Source organism: Triturus cristatus, chromosome 9 (assembly GCF_964204655.1).
Source record: "Triturus cristatus chromosome 9, aTriCri1.1, whole genome shotgun sequence".
Classification (NCBI taxonomy): Eukaryota; Metazoa; Chordata; class Amphibia; order Caudata; family Salamandridae; genus Triturus; species Triturus cristatus.
This window is the reverse complement of record NC_140592.1, coordinates 460,744,838-460,761,534: the sequence shown is the minus strand read 5'-3', so window position 1 is coordinate 460,761,534 and position 16,697 is coordinate 460,744,838. Positions and strand designations below refer to the sequence as shown.

The 16,697-nt window shown below is 47.5% G+C and overlaps 2 protein-coding genes across 4 annotated transcripts in view; both read left to right on the top strand.

The window, feature by feature from the left end:
* LOC146798143 (G protein-coupled receptor 4-like) overlaps positions 1–16,697 on the top strand; it is a 287,428-nt gene that overhangs the window by 37,941 nt on the left and 232,790 nt on the right. The gene's annotated exons all lie outside the window — the stretch shown is intronic.
* The window catches only part of LOC146798144 (G protein-coupled receptor 4-like), a 238,217-nt gene that overhangs the window by 37,937 nt on the left and 183,583 nt on the right, over positions 1–16,697 (top strand). The window lies entirely within an intron of this gene.

Sequence of the window (16,697 nt, the reverse complement as noted above, 5' to 3'; positions counted from 1 at the left end):
CAAGTTTAGAATATTAAATCCATGGTGCACATTTAATATGCGTGTACACATTAAACACAAATGAATATAACTTGTCAGTGGATTAGATTCATATTGCATGTGGCATACAGTAAATCTTTAATAAGCATGTGTAAATATGGCTAAGAACTACATTTTATGCGACATATAGGTGTGACATTAGTGCACACATTACATAAATCCATTATTGTTTCTAGAGTAAACACATTCTAAATATGTGAGCATCGTTTCTATTTGATAATCTAAACAGTAAATCTCGTTTAATGAGTTAAGGCACGCAGTGTTATGTATGAATTCTCTAAATCTAAAGTGAATGTACTTCAATAATGATGTCAAATGTAACATTTCATTTTAATTGTTGTTTGGTCACACAGGAAACGTGCACATTTAGATTATGTATTTGTGACGTGTAATGGCGGGGTCAAAATTACACGGTACCATTCCCACGATGAGGAGGGTCAGGACTGATTTGCAATAGGGCAGGACTTTGTCTAGAGTGGTACTGTGGGTGAAAAAGTGACTGGAATGCAGCACCAGGCAAACGCCAGTGGTTAAGAATTCAAGCATTTCAATCGATCACATTGTTGTTTGTATCATCTTATACTGAACACCTGACGCACAGTTGCCACCAGCTGTAAATAGGCTATAATTGTAACCAGCATTTACAATGCAATAGTTCACGTAACTGCCAGTTTTAGAGCTATTGGGATTGTAAATGGCAATGTCTTTTGAAAAATTAACAGGTATTGTAATTAATAATAGTAATTTTCCACCAGTACCATAACTACCACTATTATTATTACTATCACCACAGAGTAATAATAGTAATAATTGTAGTGGTGGTTATGGTACTTGTGGTGGTTGTAGCGGTGGTGGTAGTGGTGATGGTATTGGTACCGGTGGTGTTAGTGGTGGTGGTACTGGTGGTCTATATGGATTTCATTTCAATACTTATGCTACTACTGGAATATTTTTTAACAAAAAATAGAAAAACTAACAAACATTATCATTTGCAACGCCAATAGCTCAAACCTTTAGTAATGCCAGCCCTATTGCATTTGAAATGCTTGTTTTATGTTGCAGGCATGAGGTGCATCATCTACTTCCCAAAATGCAATCTTAGATTTGTAGACACTCGTAACAGTCCTATGGTAGGAGGCAGTTGTTCAGCCAGTGTAAGGCTAATAGCTCACACAACTTAGCATTTTGATACCTGAAGTTTTAAATTACAATAAATGTAGTAGACCTCAGGCAGGAGACTTGAGATATTAGTAACTGTGGAAAGAGCAATAACTTTAGAAACTGGTGCTTTATTTCACCTTTTCCATGGTGTGAAGGTTACGTAACTGTTTTATTGCGTTCGAATGGGCACAATGGGGCTTATTTACAAGTCCCTTGCACCGCCGGTGCTTCACTTTTTGTGTGGGGAAAAAGTGACGCAGTGGCGCAAGGGGCTTCTAAATAAGCTCCAATGTCGTTGGCAGAATGCTTTAAAGATGTCAGTCGATTGCCGCTCACTCTATGCACACACATATATCCCAGAGAAAATCCTGCTCTTAAGCAGTGTTGCCACCTTTTGGTGTCTAGTGAAGCTTGAATACATCCAACTGCAAAATGGTTGTGAAACCAAGAGCAGCTGAATCCACGAGACACCTGGAGCTACAGCCAGAAACATCTGGTATTAGCAAGGAATTTAATACATCATTAAAAAAATCCTCCTAGGCCTTAATGTCCTGTGGCAGTGGAAATCCCTCAGTCAGGGCACATACGTTGTTGGCAAACAGTTTAAAGCCAAGGTGTATAAATAACCCTCAGAGCCTCATCAGAATGTAGCCGAGAATTAGCACAATCAAGACATATACACAGTTGGAAAAAGTGATCTTAAACATCCAGACCGCACCACAATGCCTCATAAATTCAACTAAATTCATGCTAACTGCCAGTGATACGGCATCTAAGTCTATGAAAGGTTGAGAAAAAAGGAGAATAAAAAGAAAGAGAAGTAAAGAAAAGAAAACCATCCTAGTATGAATGTATATACGACACCTAGTACTTAATTACAACCAGGGTTCTCTGGCTATAAAGCAGCACTGCTGACCTGGTTCTCTGGCTCTACAGCAGCTCTGCTGACCTGGTTCTCTGGCTCTACAGCAGCTCTGCTGACTTGGTTCTCTGGCTCTACAGCAGCTCTGCTGACCTGGTTCTCTGGCTCTACAGCGGCTCTGCTGACCTGGTTCTCTGGCTTTACAACCGCTCTGCTGAACTGGTTCTCTGGCTCTACAACCGCTCTACTGAACTGGTTCTCTGGCTCTACAGCGGCTCTGCTGACCTGGTTCTCTGGCTCTAAAGCAGCTCTGCTGACCTGGTTCTCTGGCTCTACAGCAGCTCTGCTGGCCTAGTTCTCTGGCTCTACAACAGCTCTGCTGGCCTAGTTCTCTGGCTCTACAACAGCTCTGCTGGCCTAGTTCTCTGGCTCTACAACGGCTTTGCTGACCTGGTTCTCTGGCTCTACAACGGCTTTGCTGAACTGGTTCCCTGGCTATACAGCAGCTCTGCTGATCTGGTTCTCTGGCTCTACAACGGCTCTGCTGACCTGTTTCTCTGGCTCTAGAGCGGCTCTGCTGACCTGGTTCTCTGGCTCTAGAGCAGCGCTGCTGATCTGGTTCTCTGGCTCTAAAGCAGCTCTGCTGACCTGGCTCTATAGCGGCTCTGCTGACCTGGTTCTCTGGCTCTACAGCGGCTCTGCTGATCTGGTTCTCAGGCTCTACAACGGCTCTGCTGACCTGTTTCTCTGGCTGTACAGCAGCTCTGCTGACCTGGTTCTCTGGCTGTACAGCAATTCTGCTGACCTGGTTCTCTATTTCTACAGCGGCTCTGCTGACCTGGTTCTCTGGCTCTACAGCAGCTCTGCTGACCTGGTTCTCTGGCTCTACAGCGGCTCTAAAGCAGCTCTGCTGACCTGGTTCTCTGGCTCTAGAGCGGCTCTGCTGACCTGGTTCTTAGGCTCTAGAGCAGCTGTGCTGACCTGGTTCTCTGGCTCTAGAGCAGCTCTGCTGACCTGGTTCTCTGGCTCTACAACCGCTCTGCTGAACTGGTTCTCCAGCTCTACAGCGGCTCTGCTGACCTGGTTCTCTGGCTCTAAAGCAGCTCTGCTGACCTGGTTCTCTGGCTCTAGAGCGGCTCTGCTGACCTGATTCTCTGGCTCTACAGCAGCTCTGCTGGCCTAGTTCTCTGGCTCTAGAGCAGCTCTGCTGACCTGGTTCTCTGGCTCTACAACGGCTTGGCTGAACTGGTTCTCTGGCTCTAGAGCAGCTCTGCTGACCTGGTTCTTAGGCTCTAGAGCAGCTGTGCTGACCTGGTTCTCTGGCTCTAGAGCAGCTCTGCTGACCTGGTTCTCTGGCTCTACAGCAGCTCTGCTGACCTAGTTCTTAGGCTCTACAGCAGCTCTGCTGACCTGGTTCTCTGGCTCTACAGCAGCTCGGCTGACCTGGTTTCTCTGGCTCTACAGCAGCTCTGCTGACCTGGTTCTCTGGCTCTACAACGGCTCTGCTGACCTGGTTGCGATAGATATAGGGTCGATTCTGAAGAAAAGTCACCCAGGAGTAAATTTCTGACATTTTGGAATTGGCAGATGATTGTAGGAGTACTGCCTGGAAACCATGATGACAATCACACTTTCGTGAGGCCAGTTGTGGAATTCTTTGTAAATCTCAACGTTCTCACATGAGTATATGTGTATTTTTTTTAAACAAATATAGGTAACGTAAATTTACACATGCGCAAATCCCTCTCAATTACAGAAACCCATTCCCCTGCATCGCAAACAATTTTGGGGGAGTCTGTTCTCCGTTTCCTCCCGCCTTAAAGACTTACTCCTGCCCGGACAATATTACATTTTGGACCATGTCACAGGAGGGTACGGATTGCGATAACACCCACAAACATGCAAGCCTGGTGGGGAGTAACTGCCAGTCCCAGAGCATTCTGCGTTGGCACAGCGAGCAGGAGACAGGGAGGGACTGGCGATGTGCACGTGTTCACATCTCCTGTCCATACGCGTGCACATCTCCTGTCCCTCTTCGGCCAAGAAACCGACAACAATAGATCTCGCCAAGGCGAGCAGCGCATGCGCTGCTCGCCTTGGCAAGACCTAAAAAGCTTTGGAATCCTGTAAGTGAGATTGATGTGGCAGGCTGTGATTGAGGTTGAGAAGGCATATGGTTGAAGGCTGGTTTGGTGTGAGATTGGGGGCTGCGAAGATCGGACGCCTTAGTGGGATTTGAGTTTGGCTGACGGGCTCTGTTAACATTTTGAACTGCAATAACACTAAGTTTGGACAGTGACTGGGGTTTGTTTGATGTGAGGTTGAGGATTGAAGTGGGGTTGAAGTGAGGTTAAGGGAGACAGATGTTAGAACAAAAATGTATTGAAGCAATTAGTGATTTGAACCTACTTCCTTCTTGAAAAAGTGATGATGGTCATGACTCCTTTGCTGCACTCCTGTCTACTGCAAACAGAATTAAATGAGGTGCCGCCCCTCTGTCACAACTTTAAGTATTTACAGCTGTGTCCTTGATGAAGTTATTGGCATTGCTCTCAGCTGTATCAATGACTGTGCATGACAAATGTAATACAAAGATGCACCTGTCTGGGCATAGCTTCCGATGGCTTTGGGGTGTTACAGCCCCTTTAATAAATGTATTTTCAGGTAAATAGTTGGGTACAGGTGCTTTCATTCGGGTATGGTAAGGTGTCTGTCTGATTTCACCAGGAATTTTTACATAAACACAGACCAAAAATGTGCACACACTCTCTCTCGCTGCTTTGAAAGACTTAAAAAATATTGGTTATTTTTCAAAATATTGTTTACTCTCAGGTAGCACCTCCACCAAGTAAGTAAGTAATTCTTTATTGCTCAGTTAATTAAAACCATTGCAATCAGCTACATGAGCTTATACATATAAACAAACTTAAAATAAAATTTTATCTAGTACGACCCTTTTATAAAAGAATTTGGTTAAAATTGCTTTAAAACATTAGAAGCATTTCATGAGGCTAAAAAGTGCATTCTAAAAATTAGGCATTAGCACTTTCCATAAACTAAGATAAGAATGATTTGTTATGTGGCCAAAAGTGTCTTTATTCAAATCAATGCGGCTGCAGGTTCTTGGAGCAATTTTGAGCAGTGCTGTCAGGTGGGCGTAACAATCAAAAGATGGGCCGTTGGTTGGAGACAGCATCTGCGATTTTGTAACGTTGTGGCCGATCCTTAGTGACGGAAGTGTATATGCTTGTTTCTATGCAAGGTTTTTTTTTTTTTTTTTTTTGAAAACCTTTATTCTTCAAAAACATGGACACAGCTATTCAGCCGACAACCCGGAGGTTCGGCAGCTTTAAGAGAGCAGAACAAAGAAACGTCCACAGTGCATAAAAGGAGAAGCAAGAAAGGTTCTGTTTTAAATAAACACAAACTCACACAAAACCCCAGCAAGGCGAAAAACACTAAATACCACTGGTGATTGCCCCTCAGGGGAGAGCGGACCCCCCTCGTCTAACAGTCACAGTACTGTGATAAAAGGAAAAAGGGGGAAAAGCAGAGGCCCAAGAAATCAACTAACAGTCAGATATATATACAAAGCTGGAAAGAATGTTAGGGAGAGAGCTGTTCATCAGGGGGATCCAAATCAGGGGCAAGACATATGCCCCCCCTATACTGGTTCCACCGCCCCCAAATGGCATGCCACTTCCGAGGGCGCCCTCTAGCGCAATATACTGTCTTTTCCCTTAGCATACTCCAGTCCATATTTTCTTTCCACGCAGTCAATGTGGGGGGTCCCGCAGAGCCCCATAGGCGCGCGATGTCTCGCTTAGCCACCATGTTACCCAGAGTCACCCACAGGGTCTGTGCCTCATCGTGATCGGTAGGCCCCCAAACATTCAGGAGACAGCACCGCGCCTCCGGCTGCATAGCAATGCCCGTCACCTCCCCCATCACCGCATGGACTCTCCTCCAAAATTCCATGATGACGCTACATTCCCAAATGATATGCATGAAGGTACCCACCATACCACAGCCCCTCCTACATAAGCCCTCCTCAGAAAATCCCATATGAACCAGCCGTGGCCCCGTAACATAGACTCTGTGGAGTATTTTGAGCTGCACCAGCCTCAGACGCGATGGGATCGCGACCTCCTTAGGAGAGGAAACTGCAGAATGCCAGTCCTCATCATCCAGCTCAAGTCCGTCCCTAGTCCACTGGTCCCTCAGCCCCAATAGCAGGTCCGCCCGAACATTAATCAATTTCTTATATATGAGAGAAATCGTGCTCTCTGGCATATGGCCATCGAGGATCCGGTCCTCCAATGGAGAGGACTCGGGCACCTTCTCACCCTCTACGAGGACTGACCGCAGGGCATGACGCACCTGAACATAGCGGAAGAATTCGGATTTCCCCAACTCATACTCCTTCTGCAACTCTTCAAAGGACTTCACCCTCCCCTTAATCAGCAAGTCTCCAACCCTGGAGATACCGATCCAGTCCCATTTATCAAAGCCTTTCGTGTGCCAAAGCCTCCCCAATTTTTCGGATTCAAACAACGGGGTAGCAAGGGTGAGCCTATCCTTCCAGCCCAGCGAGTCAGTCGCCAACTTCCACACGCGCACCGCCACCCCAGTGGGCCCCGTGAGGGACGAGTCCAGTGCCCGCGAGTACAACGCTCTATGGTAGTTACCGCCGCGCAGCAACCATCGGTCCATGGCGTAGCCGGGGCTTAGAGCCGGACCATAGAAACCATGATTAATCGCGCTCAACTGGGTGGCCCAATAGTAGCGTCGAATGTCCGGAAGCGCAATACCCCCGTCGTACCACGGAAGCGTCAACTTAGCAATCGCTATGCGTGGCCGTCCATCCCACAACAACGATCGTTGGAGGCTTTCGACCTCCCGAAAGTAATTGGCCGGTACCCAATCGAGGGTATTCTGCAGGGTGTAGAGGAACCGGGGGAGAGACATCGTTTTAAACAAGGCGGCGCGCCCGACGAGGGAGAGCGGCAGCCTCCGCCAGCCCGCAACATCCCGCTGCAAACGCGCCAGAGGGGGGAGCAGGTTCCTCTCATACCGCAGAGTGGAATCAGTGGAGATAAAAATCCCCAGGTACACGAAGCCCTGCTGGGCGATCCGGATCGAGCAAGTTCGCGGGACAGGCGGAACATCGCCGCTCAGAACATACAAATATGATTTACTCCAATTGATGACGAGACCTGAGTTCCTACCAAAAGATGTCAGAACGTCACAAACCACTATAAGCGAGTTCTTGGGCGAGGCGAGATATAACAGGATGTCATCGGCATAGAGCGAAATACGATCCTCGTGCTCGGGCGACCATCTAAGTCCACGCATATCCGGATGCCAGCGTATCCACGCCGCCAGCGGCTCGAGGGCATGGGCGAACAACAAAGGCGACAGGGGGCAACCCTGCCGGGTGCCCCTCCCAAGCTGGAACGGAGTCCACGCCCGCCCGTTTACCACAACACTCGCAAGGGGGCCCTCATAAAGCAACTTCACCCAGCTCACAAAACCAGGACCAAAGCCGAACTTGGCAAGCACAGCCCACAGATATGCCCATTCCACCGTATCAAAAGCCATCGTGGCATCAAGAGACGCCACAACAGCTGGTTCCCGCAGCGTGCCCGCCCTGGCAATCACTCCATGAAGACGCCGAAGGTTTAACGCAGTGTTACGGTGCGGGATAAAGCCGGATTGATCCGGGTGGATCAAATCTCCAAGCACCCTGACCAAGCGGCCCGCCAGAATTTTAGCCAGAATTTTCGGCTCAGCATTAAGGAGTGATATCGGCCGATAGGAGGCACACTTGTCTCGGGGTTTACCATCCTTGTGTATTACAACAATCGTCGCCAGTCGCTGGTCCAACGGAAGGGACCCACCCCCCCGCGCCTCCACAAACATGGCGCGCAGGTGAGGGGCAACCCTATCCGGGAACAGCTTATACAAGTCAATTGGCAAACCATTAGGGCCCGAGGCCTTGCCCGAGTTCAGCGCGCGGATGGCACCCGCCACCTCATCAACCGTTATGTCTCCGTCGAGGTCATCTCTATCTACGTCAGAAAGGCAGGGCAGAGCGATGTCACGCAGGAGGTCAAGCGAATCCTCGGTCGGCCTATCCGAAACTGAGGCATAAACCATACGAAAATAATCCGAAAAACACTGTACTATACCCTCGGGATCAACAACCACCTCTCCCCCCTCTCTCGTCAGCTCCGGCACCACTCTATTAACACGTTCTTTTTTTGTCCAGCCAAGCTAGGAGTTTCCCGGCCTTATCGCCAACATCGTACAAGCGACCCTGCTGTTCCCTACTGAGGGTCTTGGCGGCATTCGTCACCAGGTCCTTATATTCGGCTTGCTTCAAGCTCAGATCGTGCAATGAGGCCGCCGTAACCTCCCCCTCCAGGGCCACCTCTAATGCCGCGATCTCCTCCTCAACCTGCATAACCTCGCCATCTCTCCGTCTCTTGGCTGCCACTACCAAGGAGAGGGCCTCTCCTCTCAGCACGGTCTTAAATGCTTCCCACAACGACACGGGCGAGTCAACGGAACCCTGATTGTCCTTAAAAAAGTGATCAACTGTCTTCAACAGCGCACTGCGCATCTTGGGATCACGAAAGTACCAGGGGTTAATAGGAGCAACCCTGCCCCCTCCCTCGCGGCCGACATCCAGCCGGACCCACACTGGCGAATGATCCGATATGCCCCGCGCCATATGCCTGGCCTCAGACACTAATGAGGCGTGCGCAGCCAGAGTGAGCAGGTAATCAATCCGAGAGAGACTACCATGCGCCCCGGAGTGGAAGGTATATTGGCTTTGTGTGGGGTGCCGGAGCCTCCAGCAGTCTACCAAGCCGAGTGTATCTATAAAGTCTGGAAGCCACTTCTGAGCCCCCCCGGTGTCCCTGGGCGGGTACCTATCCAGCAACCCAGAGCAGACAGCATTAAAGTCTCCCCCCACCACTAGCATACCCTCCGGGAGGTCCAACAAGGCCCTGCCCAGATCTGCAAATGTGGAGGCCTGCAGGGCAGGAGGGACATAGACCGAAACCAAAACCAACGTTCTTCCTTCCCACCTCCCCGCCACCGCCACAAACCTCCCCCTATCATCAACAATGGTGGAGTCCACCTCGAAAGGTAGTGAAGCTCTAACTAGGATACCCACACCCCTGGAGCCGGAGGAGAATCCCGAGTGAGCTATGAATTTGTAACCTTTCCTATTAAGAGCATAGCAAGTATTACCTATAAGGTGTGTCTCCTGCAGTAGGGCCACATCCGGCAAAGACCGTTTCAAGAACTGCAAGACTATCCCCCGCTTAATACGGTCTCCCAAGCCATTAACATTCCAGCTAAGAACATTTAAGCCCCTACCCCCCATCCCCACACACAAAGAGGCCCACCCCACACCCGGAGAGCCACCATGGGACAACCCTGACAATGATTACTACGCCTGGCAAAAACAAACCCCCCAACAACAATCCCAAAATCCCAACTCTCCCCCCCCCCCACCCTGCACCCCTGCTGCAGCTTACAAAGCCCCCCCCAACTTGCAGTGTGCCTGTCGCCCTACCATTACCCAAACCTACAAAAAGTACCCTGAGGGAGGAAAGAGCTCCCATCGTCCTCCCGCAACCCTCCGTATTTACTGCAATCAGCTCAAGTCATTGTCTAGTACCAAATCAAGTCAGTCCGGCTCCAAAGGCATCAACCCTGCCCATCCCGGCCACACTCCCCGTCTGCGGCAGCATCCTCGCCAGTCCGTCGTCGGGGCAAAGCGTCCAGCCATTCTCCGGCCATAGCAGGCGACTCAAAGAAGAAAGTTCGGTCCTCATACACCACACGTAATCTGGCAGGGAAAAGCATGGCATACTTCAGGTCCCTCTCCCGAAGCCGTCTCTTCACCCCCAGGAAACTCTGCCTTTGCTTTTGCACCAGCTGGGTGAAGTCAGGATAGAAACTCACTGACGCGTTCTGAAAAGGGACCGGGCCCGTTACCCGCGATGCTTGCAGGATAGCGTCCTGATCTCGGAAGTGAAAGAGCCGGGCGACGATCGGTCTCGGAGGGGCTCCCACCCTGGGCCTCCCGCCCGGTACTCTGTGAGCCCGCTCAACTGCAAAAAACTTCCCAAGGCCCTTAGGCTTCAGATGGTTAAGCACCAAGTCCTCCACAAGCAGGTCCGCGGTAATCTCGTCCGAGGATTCCGGGACCCCGATAATGCGCACGTTGTTGCGCCTGGCCCGGCCCTCAAAGTCCTCAAGCCTTCGGGCGGAGAGGTCACTCTCGGCCCGCAGCTTACGAACCTCGGTCTGAAATTCCGAGACATCATCAGCGAGGCCCGTGGTCTTGAGATCAAGGGTTTTAACCCGCTCATTAGTTTTGCCCAAATCCGCGCGGATCAGGTTAACGTCCACCAAGATGGTATCCACTTTGTGCGCCAGGGCATCGAACTGCCTCCCAATCGAAGCCTGCATCCCTTCGAGCGCGCCCATGACATCCTGCAACGAGAGCTCCGAGGCCGGGGGTGAGGCAGTCTTCTGTACATCCAGCGACTGGCTCGATCCACCAGGCGAGCCCTTCTGCTGGGCATAGCGATCCATATTATTGGATTGAGTATAGGCTCCCCGCCTGGTAGCCTTGGGTTTCAGCCTATCCACCTCTGCTTTACCTGACATGTCTGGCTCCAAGCAGTCCGGTGCAAAAAGACGACCCTCTCTCAGTCAGAGGGAACAGGAGAAGCCAGATCTGCAATAACCAGTCAGAGTAGGGCGCAGGGCGTCCAGAGGATGGTAAAGCATCCGAAGGCACTCCCGGGCCAAGACAAACAAAGGGCGAGAAAGTGAAAGTGAAAGTACTGCGTTCTCCGTCCGCCCGTTCACACCTCGCCTGGCCGCTGTTGTTCAATTAGAGGCCGGGCATCCTGCCAACGCCAGCCCCTGGCATCCCTCGGAGATGGGCCTCAATCTTCCGCCGTGCACAACTCCGGGTCCCGGTGGGCGATCCGAGATCGGGCAGCATCAATCGCCTCCGCACCGAGTCATCTGCATGATGCCGTGCATATAAAACAGGATTTAAGACGGGATAGTCGACGGAGGGCGCGTGGGTCTCGGGAGCTCAAAGCTCACGCGGCCATCTTGGTCAAGCGCTAGGCTCCTCCCTCTATGCAAGGTTTTAACGTTGAGGTGGTTGTTCCTTGTCGTTGCGGAGTGGGGCAGTGGGACTTAAATGCCATATAAGTTTGTTTCGTCTGATCTCTCCCTTCTGGCGTTCTGCTTTTTTTCCGCTTTTTCCAGAAATTTGACAAGATGGCTTGCTAATTGGATGTTTTTTGCCATCAATGCATGGTTTGACCGCCTGCCGGCATGTTCTTATTCCCAGTTTCTTTAGGGTTCGTTTTAAATGATATCTGTTCTCCTTTTCCAGTCCTTTGCAAATGTATATTAAATGAAGGATATCCTCTTTTGGGTCCCCACATAAACGGCAGTTTGTTATCGTTTGAGGCAGTTTCCACGGGGAAAGGTGGTATTGTGGTGGAAGAATACCCAGCCGTAATCGTATAAACTTCTCCTTTGTGGTTCGTGTGTAACCGACTTCTAGGTAGCTTTGACAGGAGCTGCCTGTATAGTTTTGAATGACGGTCCACCCGTGAGCCCTATTGGCTAGTGTTGCTTTGTCCTCTACTAGCGAAATAATCCTTACAGATTTATTTACTAGTTGTTTGAACGTATTATGAGATCCACTGCTCTTCCAGGCATCTTGTAGTTCTAAGGAGTCTATTGAATGCTTTAAATAGTTTGCCGCTGCACTCTTATTTTTCCTTTCTAATTCCTTCAAGAGATGGTGATCCAAGCTTGAGACTTCGACTCCCTGTATTTTATGCCAACTTTTGGCATAGGCACCCATTCTTTCTATTCTTTGATTCCTCAGGCCAAATTCAAGCCTTATTTGTGTCTGTGAGGTATATTTAGGCAGGTTGAATATCATTCGCATTGCCCTGGCTGTTATGTTATCCAATATCTGCGCGTCCCTCCCCCGGAGGCATTCGCTTCCGTAGGTGATGGCGGGTATTAGCTTTGCTTGGATCACTTGTAGTAGTGGGGTAAAGCTGCAGTCAGCTGCTTTCGTTATAAGATTTTTCAGTGCGACCGATATTGTGATTCCTCTCCTTATTATTGCTTCTTTCTGTGGTTGAAATGTCACTTTTCTATCAAAAATTACACCCAGATATTTGTATTCATCCACAGTTTCCAGTGTTAGTCCTCCCATTTTCCAGCAAAACTTGGGTGTAGACGTCTTCATATTTATTCTCATGGCTTTTGTTTTTGAAAGGTTTATGCTGAGGCTGTTCGTTGCCGAATAAATCTATGTTGTGTCAATTAGGTGTTGTAGCCCTATCAGCGTGCTGCTAATAAAGCATAATATCGTCTGCATACATCAAGTTCGAACGATTTAGTCCTCCTAGGTTCAGAGCATGAGGGTTACTTTCGTCTAGCTTAAATGAGAGATCCGACCTAAAGATGTTGAAAAGGGTCGGAGCTAGCACGCACCCTTGTTAAAGCCCTTGGTCGTCTGTATTTTCCTTGACAGGCAGTCGCCAGATCCCAACTTAATTTGTACCCTCTGTCCATATGTAGTAACATCAATTGTGATAGTAGGGTTGATGGTATTTTTCTGTTGGCCAGCTTCTACCATAATAGATTTCTGTTGATGTTATCGAAAGCTGAAGTGAAATTGATGAAACCTACATAAAGAGGCAGGTTGGCGAGTTTGACAGCTTCTATTAGAAGTGTTAAAGGCAGAATATTTGTCGTTGTACCCAATTTTTTCCGAAAGCCTTTCTGGGTGATGGGAATCACAGCGTTTTCGTTCGCCCAATCCATGAGCTCCTCTAGTAAGAGGCCGGCATAATATTTGGCCTCATTGTCAATTAAGGCAACAAGTCTGTAGTTTTTTGGGTCATTTATGCTGCCTTTCTTGTGGATTGGAGCTATTATTGAGCCTTTCCATGAGTAAGGGATTATTTCAGTTTCAGAAATCTGTTTATACAGTGGTGATAACGCCGCTGCCCAGTATTCCGGGTTTCATTTGTACAAAATGGGGATTCCGTTGGGGCCAGGCGCCCCCTCTGTCTTTCCTTTCGCTATCCTACTTTTTTCTGTGAAGGCCAAGGTAGTTGTCTACGTTAGTAGTGCACAATCTGGGATTTTACTGTTGGGTTCCGATAGCCTCGTTATGGTGTTCTTTGGTGCTGTGTTAAAGTGAAGCAAAAGGTAATCGGACCAAGCTTCTTCAGTAAGGTGAGAATTAATGCTGGGTCTTCTTGGGTTCTGGATGTTGTTCACCATTTTCCAGAATCTTCCGCTGGTGTTATTTCCTTTTGTGCCGTGTAGCAACGTAACCCATAGCTCTTCCTCTGCTTCCCTTTTTAAGTGCCAGATTAATTTCTTGTGATGGTTTTTAGGTCTCGCCTGGCGAACGCAGCGCGAAGCGCTGTCGCCAGCGAGATCTATTGTTACTGACTTGCCTCGGAAGTGGGACAGGAGATGGGCACGCGCATGGTCTCGGCGGATTTGAGTTGGTGTACGCGCTTTCAGCCACGCGGCGTGCACATCTCCTGTCTCTCTTCCCTCAGCAAGTCAGTATCCAGTTTCACTTTCTTCCTCATTAGTGTCTGTGAACACTCATACATAGGCCCCAGCATTCAGTGACTCACATCAGCGTTTGCTTAGTTGACTGTTTTCGCCACGTTAATTTGCCTCTTGCGTTGCTACATAATTAGCATAGCTCCAAACACATTTTTACTCGTATTTACCCATTTGCGCTCTCCTACTAACACTAATATTTAAATATAGTCTATACTCCCCTGCAACCTAGCACTTAACACATTTTTACTCGTATTTACCCATTTGCGCTCTCCTACTAACACTAATATTTAAATATAGTCTATACTCCCCTGCAACCTAGCACTTACTCTATCTGCAATACATAAACACTACACTACCAACGCGGTTACTACGCCATACCTTTTCTCTTCTTACAACATTCAATCCTTTTACTTTAGCATTCTTACAACTATTTCATCATGCTAGGATTCTACGCTCCTCTTAATGTAATAATCTTTTAAGGTACTTACAGTTAGCAGCATTTAAAATAGCCTCGCTACGAGTTTCCGTGTGCCCATCCAGCTAACGTTTCCATTGTGCCTGTGTATAAACGAAAGCAAAATGCTCCCAGCAGCAATGTGCACGAGCACGGTAGCAAGGTCGTATCACGTGATATTTTTTTTTCCCAACTAGCATACGTTCAGCATGACTAACAGTTTTAAGATAAATGTTAGTTGTTATTAAAAATACTCTATAAATAAAGATATATTTTATATATTGCTTTTACGATGTTGCTCTTTCAGCAACGCACTAATTATATGCATATTTGAACACATATTGTAAACACGTGTATACGTGTTTAAAGTCTTTACTTAAAAGTGAAAAACCATAACACAAAAGCATTAAACAAGCTTTTACAATGCAAAAATCTCGGCATTGGTAAACTTACAGCTATTACCTTGCTCATAACATTATTTTTGCTTATGTTTTTTTTTTAAATTCATTTTCAAAAACGTACATAGCTATCAACATTACACTGTGCATTAAAAAAATAAATATGTGTAATATTTACCTTATTATTAAAATGTTTTCGTAACACCTACTATTCAACAAAAACTGATTAAAATGCAAAAAAAATAATTAAAAATGCTTACTGTTTTTACACATACTTTGCATAATATTTTTTTTAAAAGGGCTTAAATTACAATGTGTATTAATATAACCAAATAATTATTAATGTTATAACAGAAAATGCATGTTTACCAAATAAATTTAAAAACCTATATTCTTAAGATATGCATTATTAAAACAAAAAATTAGCTGCGCAGCTCACACTGATGCACGCCTCACACTGCTGCACGCCTCACACTACTGCACGCCTCACACTGCTGCACGCCTCACACTACTGCACGCCACATACTGCTGCACGCCACACTGCTGCATGCCACTGCACAAAACACACTACTGCATGCCACACACTGCTGCACACCTCACACTACAGCACACCACACAATAATGCACACTCTGCTGCATTACACACTGCTGCACGCCTCACAATGCTGCACCCTTAACTGCTGCACGCCACACACTGCTGCACGCCACACACTGCTGCACACCTCACACTGCTACACCCATCACACTGCTACACGCCTCACACTGCTGCACAACGCACACTGCTGCACATCGCACAATGCTACACAAAACGCTACTGCACAACACACACTACTGCACACCGCACCCTGATGCACGTCACACACTGCTGCACACTGCTGAAATACTCATTGCTGCATGCTGCACGCTACACACTGCTGCACGCCACACACTGCTGCACGCCACACACTACTACACACCACACAATGTTGCACATCACACACTGCTACACTCCATACACTGCTTTTATGCAAGTTTATGCTACTGACATTGTAAAAGACAATGCCTATTTACAATGCCAATAGCTCAAACTCTATCATTGCGAGACCTATTGCATTGCAAATGCTTGTTAGTTTTTGCAGTTCCTTTTGCACGGCATTGTCCGGACCATCTCGATGTAGTTGCCGCAATAATTTGTTAATATTTCTCTTACGGTACTTTAGGTTGGTGTTTTGTTTTATTAACTTGTCATGACCTTCCATGGTATGAGGAGACTTTATGGGGCTTTTTTGGTTTTGGTCTTCCATTATTATGTGGACCTTTTTTTTTTTTCCTTGTTTGTGCGGTCCCAAGGTTGCTGGTGACTAGCTCCCATCGGCTTAAGTTGTCTATCTGAGTCGCAGTGCTTTTTTCCCACAGTTTGTTCGCTTCCTTTTCGAAGCCTTCCAAGTTATTCGTATTACATTTTATTCTTTTTTGTGTGATCAAAAGTGAAGATCCCACGTTTACTGCTGGCAAGGTTACCGCTACCCCGTAGGTGTTGAGGGTGATTTCTTGCGGTAAATGGTCACTGGCTGACATTGTTCCAATTCAGAAATCCAACACTTTACCGAAAAATTGCAGAGATGAAAATTTAAAGTCTATGGTTGAGCTTAAGGTCGAATTATGAAACGTGGCTGCCGAGGGGCTGTCGTTTGTGAAACGACCGTTTAGAGCTACAAGATTAAGATGTTCTAAATCCTTTAAACTGTCTCTTGCCAGCCGGTTTTGTTTGCCCCATTTGCTTGCCTCCTGTTGTGGTATGCCCCATGCCAAAAACTACTCTTCCAGAAGTGGATCCATTGTCTGGGGCCCTCCAAGATGCATGTTGAAGTCCCCTGTTACTATGAGGTTAGATGTTAGCTCCTCTGACAGTGTTTTTGTCACTTCTGCAATCAGTAGTTTCATCCCAGCTTTTTTCTCACGAGGGTGTAGATATACATTAAGCAGTATTAGCTTTTGGTTTTGTTCTTTTCCCCCTAGATCCAGCACTATTGTTTTTATGCTATTGTTACCTAACTGTTTGGCGTCTTTGTTCTTTATTTCATTAATACTCTTTATTGATGTGCATATTGTTTGGCCTCCTTTTAAGTGGCCATATTTG